Here is a 6,000-nt window from a genome sequence, read left to right as displayed (position 1 = left end):
TTCGACAATCAGTTAAGTTCTGGCAAGAATCTACACCTTTATTAAAGAAAATAAGTACAGCTGAACAGATAATGGAGTTCATGCCTAGTTCTAGTTTGTTACAAAGAGTACATAATCGTTCAGACCAAACCTGCCAGATTCAGTTGGCAATTTATGGCTACTGCATCTAAAGCGACAAAAATTATACAGTAAATTTTGTGGTAGTGTAGTTAAATAAGTTTCAAAACCAAAAGTTGCCTTGTACATCCTATAATTAGAATACTTGGATGAGTTGTCTTGTACATTCTATAATTAGAACACTTGGATGAGTTGTCTTGTACATTCTATAATTAGAACACTTGGATGAGTTGTCTTGTACATTCTATAATTAGAACACTTGGATGAGTTGTCTTGTACATCCTATAATTAGAACACTTGGATGAGTTGTCTTGTACATTCTATAATTAGAATACTTGGATGAGTTGTCTTGTACATTCTATAATTAGAACACTTGGATGAGTTGTCTTGTACATCCTATAATTAGAACACTTGGATGAGTTGCCTTGTACATTCTATAATTAAAATACTTGGATGAGTTGTCTTGTACATCCTATAATTAGAACACTTGGATGAGTTGTCTTGTACATCCTATAATTAAAATACTTGGATGAGTTGTCTTGTACATTCTATAATTAGAACACTTGGATGAGCTGCCTTGTACATCCTATAATTAGAACACTTGGATGAGTTATGATTTTATCTTTCCGGGTTTCAACAAGAGTCATAGCTCGCGAAACTTGTTCAAAGCGCGATAACTCTGACGAGCTGGTGTAACCCTTGTAGTCATTGAATCCGGATTATTTATTTTTGTTTCAGATACCATGGATGGTTTCACGTGCTACTACTGTAGCTTCTCAACATGTCATTTCCAATAATAGTAGAACATTGTACCGATAACCATCCCAATGATGTTATTTAATACAGACGATAAGCCATTAATGATTTAACACGTGAAATATCAAGGCTATACAATGAGAAAATGGCATAAATTCGTTAACTTACCAGAGACACCGAAGCGAAAATACATGTATATGCCTTAGTAACCTACTTAGAACTAAATCTTGATGCACTGCCTACCAGAGACCATTCCACATGTAAATTAGATGTAACAATGCTAATTCCTACATAAAATGTAGAGTGGCTAACACATGCACCAAAACGCACGAACACAAAATTCCATCGCGTATTGAGATGGGTGGACAGGATAAACATTCTCCATCGTGATCAAACCCAAACTTGATGGTACAGTCATTTTCTATCAGATGAGAACATGTTTTCCGATCATGCATGACATGCAATTTGGTGTCAATGCAATTTAGTCTGATACATAATGTAATTATGAAGAAAAGGCTTTTTTTTTCATGTACCTAGCACATTTATTTACTGACCATTTGATATTATGCTATAGGACTGGTTCTTGCCTGATTGTTTGATATTTGTTTGTTTTGACACATTTCTCATTTTCATTGCATTCTTTGAATTTCACACCACATATACTTGTACGTACATGAATTCAAATAATCACTCTTATTTGAATAACATTGCAATTTAATTAAGCCCGATTACATGTTTGTCACCATAAGTAGAGTATTATATGACGCAGAACTCCGCGTATTTTTGTATGCGAGAGTCAGTTTTAGTCTAACTTTAATGCAATATACATAGAAAAGAAGCAAGACCCGATGAAGAGATCATACAATTTGTTTTTAAAAGCAAAAAAGGGCAAATAAAATGCACTTTTTATTAGAAGAGAAGTCTTTTTCATCTTATTTTATTTCATATACAACTCATTAAATGGTCAATGCTGAGTATTTCATGTGATTCTTGATATCCTCTACATTAATATCAACCCTATTACCGATAACCAAATCTGGAGTTTCCGATAACATTCAAAACAACCAACCGGATTTCCGATAACGAAATAAAATCAAAACTATTGCTTTTAGATTGACAAAACTTGTTTCAACGGACACTGACCATATGTTTTATTGTTGACTGTAGGTAATGGTTGGTAAATTGCAGAAAATGTCGGGATGCATTTACATACAATAAAAATTGTAACAAAAAATGCCTAACAAAATTGGTAAATTCACACTTGTAAACTTCCTATTCTTCTACATCAACACTATAGAATACATCAGCACATTTTTCTTGACTTTTGATATTTACGGTTCAACGCAAACCGGTTGTCATGCCCTAAAAGAACGTCAATTACAAAGATTTTGAGCAAATAAACTTACCAGTCAGAAACCACTTTCAACTGAATGTCCGATAACAACCGAATAGCCGATAACGCGTTTACCCGTGTGATTATTGTTTCACATCTATATATTGCAGTTGTAACCCCAACTGATTATTTCACAGAGATAAATTGAACGTTACAATCAGTGAATTCAGTTCTTTTTCATTATATTGAATATATTTCATGCCAAAGTGTGTAAAAAGCTTATGTACTTATTCATGGTGGGTAATGTATGTACATATAATGGATGCTGTCATAATATTTACTCCAGATAAAAATCAAATAATTAATAAGAATTTAACAAAAAACTGAATACAGTTTTACGTTTCCATCTCCGGTATCATCTTTTTAAAAGTATTGAAATAATATTTGAAATATTTGTGATGGCATTTATATTAGGTAATACATGCATGTAGACTCAGTCTCGTTAATAAATGAAATATCAAGATGTAGGTGTATCTACAGAAAAAAGACATGAATTAACATCACCTACAGTGTTGTCTAATTTAAAATGATTGATGACTTGAATTATGTGAGTACAATCACTGTATATATAAACAATATGCAATTGATACGTAAGGCAGGCCTACATATATTAACATATTTTTCAGCATGTATATTGCGTTTATAACTTCTAAATTTCAACAGTACATCACAGGAAAGCATGTTCATTTCGTGCGTTGAGCTACTGTCGTCTGATTCAGGATTCAAGACAGTGATATAATGGCGTCTTCAAATTCACAGAGTAAAAGAAAATTTAATCGGACGGATGATGAATGGCAAGTGCTAGCATAATCAAGTCGTAAAAATGGTGATATTCTGCTTGAAAATGTTCTTGTGAATCACTTCGGAGAAAAAGAAGGGAATCTGGAACGAAATCACCAAAAAGTAAGTCTGATATTTCAAGAGTTGAAATTTACCAAAAGTAAAGATGAATATTAAAAGGAAAGAATGCTAAAACATTTGTTGTTGGAATTTAACACTCCCTCCCAACTTCCCCTAAAATTTGAAATAAGGACTCCATACGCAGTTGTTACCCTCGTTAATGAGATTATTATCATAACCTGGAGGATATAAAAATTGTAAATCATGGGTCAGTGGATACAATTTCTATGATAATATTGTTTCGCCGCCTACCTTTTGGTCAATTTTCAAAAGTTATTACTTTCCAGGCGCGTAGAGCTCTACGTTTACGTCAAAACGCCCGGGCGTACACATTTAAAAAAAAACCTATTAAATGCTACAAACATAGGTGAAAAATAAGTGTCTGCAGTATCTGCGGTACATTAGTCTCCCTATTGGTACTGATATCTTGGATATCTCGTTAGTGTTACACCTTTCCGGGTCTAAACCGTTGTTGTTACGGCATGTTTTTCTCTATTAGACCCCTTGCCGTACAACAATATCATCGCTGCCACAGGCTTTCAGATATGAAGAGTTGACGGCATGAGGTCACAGTTGCAAAAGCGCGGTCAATTATAAAGCTGATGTTTAGAAAGAAAATTATGACATTCACAGCAAAACGTACGTTTACGCGATCATTCTGCACGTAGTGGTTCCGTAATATCGATATCAGTGTCCTTGCATCTAATAGATTATCAAGTCTTATATTATCATTTTCTTTCAAATTTCTTAAAATAAATATCCATAGACCGTTATTAATAACGTACTATATAAATCAATGAAAGAGAAGGTAAGTAAAGTAAGTAAAATTGTAGAGTCAAATTATTTGATTCAGATAAATGCAATTTCGCTAGAATCAGATAAGAAAACGTCCATTCGAATTCATTTTAAAAGAATTTGATGCAGGCCTATTCCTTGTCGCTGTACACGATGATTTTTTTACTGTTCTCAATTTAAATTAAACATTTCTATGTATTAAAGACAAGTACTAGTACCTCATTCCAATTCCTTTAATTCAAACTGGTGGAAATCCTTCACATCTTGTAATTCCTCGTATAGTCGGTTACCCATGGATGCTTCCCATAAATTATCTCCTTTGTCAGATTGCGGAAGCTGGTGTGGACTCAAAATCATGACTTTAACTGCATAAATATGTAATGATTCATATTTATTACATCATGGATTTTCAGTGACAAACATTTATCATAATGTCTGAACACTTAGTGAATACTTTGTAGATATATAGGTACATCCTGTCCAACTGTCTCATCATAGAAATTTCACATGTTTAGTGATGAAATTTCTGTGGTGAGAGTATATTTATCAATTTCTCTGTATGTTAACTTTGGGTCCTGTCATAATATAAATTTCCACATTTATTTATCATTGAAATTATATCATTACTACATTAGTCATAGACCTTATATCTCACTTACAATTTATCTTAATACTGGATTGTTAATTTCATTTAAAAAAACGTCAAGTATTAAACTGATATCTATATCAGACAGGTGTTTTAATTAAGTTACACTACATATGAATCTAGTAAGGTGTACAAAGTTATACATATGTATGATTTAATCTAGACCATATCATGGTCAATGATACACTCATATGACTTTAAAATCCTGTACCAGGTCTATATGTTCACCATGTTCAACAGCATGACACTGGGAATAAGCATGACACAATTAATATTTATTTGAAAAATAATTTTTGAAAGTGCATCTCCACAATGTTAATTAGGGGGGGGGGGGGGAGCAGGCACTTCTCATAAAAACTTTGTTTGCATAGATCAACAGATTTATTGATATAAATCTGAATTACCTATAACCAAAGTAATGCGATATAGATCTAGTGATTGATATTAGCGATTCTTCAAGCACGTTGATTTTAGAAACAATTTCAAGATTGTTTTAAAAACGAAATTAGGCTTTTAAAAATATATTCGATAGTCAATCTTTAATCTGTGCCTGTAGTATTTCACTGAAGATGTACGTACACTTAAACTTTATCAACATGTATCATTCTCTATGTCACTACGGACAGCTGATGGACTTTTCAAAGATACGAGATCTCTGAGAAAATTCGAGTCACTAACCTGGTTGTTTGAATGTTCTCGCATTTTCTGTACACCTTATCGATATATGTAAAGAAGTTCCTGGTGTATCTGTCTTTCCTGGCTGGATTCCCTCTCAAATATGACAACAATACGCAGAAGTATGGCCCTGATACGATAAAATCTTCCTCCTGTTTCCACAGACGCCTCGGCATCATCATCACTACGTCGATGACGCTCCGTTCAAAATTATAGTCCAATGTCAAGGCCAGTAGTGTCAATTTTTAATCAGTCTAAACGTTACACAGAGTGTAGAAGAATTTATTTCTACTAATTCTGGAATAAATAAACCCTACGAGATCACCCTATCTGGTATTTTAGAAAACCGAATCACACGCGTATAGTAACTTGCGTTTTTCTGCAGAAGTTTGGAAAGCCTGTGGCAGTGTCATTATTCGTAGGGGAAAGTAGTCTCGGAGAATTTGACGCTGTACGGAGTTTGGCCGTACAATAGGCGTACACATTAATTAACTCAGGCTACGCTACTGCTTTCAAACGATTTTTTTTTTCTGTCAATGTAGATATTTATATGAATTTTCATAATATGTATACGGTGTGACCGTTGGGCCGAGCGAAGCATACACGTAACTCCGTGTCCCGAGTGGTAATCATAATTCCGTTAAGTACGGTAGAATATTATTCATTTAAAAATATATATATTGAATGAAATTTGCTTGCGCTAAACCCCCGTAACATC

Source organism: Ostrea edulis, chromosome 6 (genome assembly GCF_947568905.1).
Source record: "Ostrea edulis chromosome 6, xbOstEdul1.1, whole genome shotgun sequence".
In the NCBI taxonomy this organism is placed as follows: Eukaryota; Metazoa; Mollusca; class Bivalvia; order Ostreida; family Ostreidae; genus Ostrea; species Ostrea edulis.
This window is presented reverse-complemented; position numbering follows the sequence as displayed.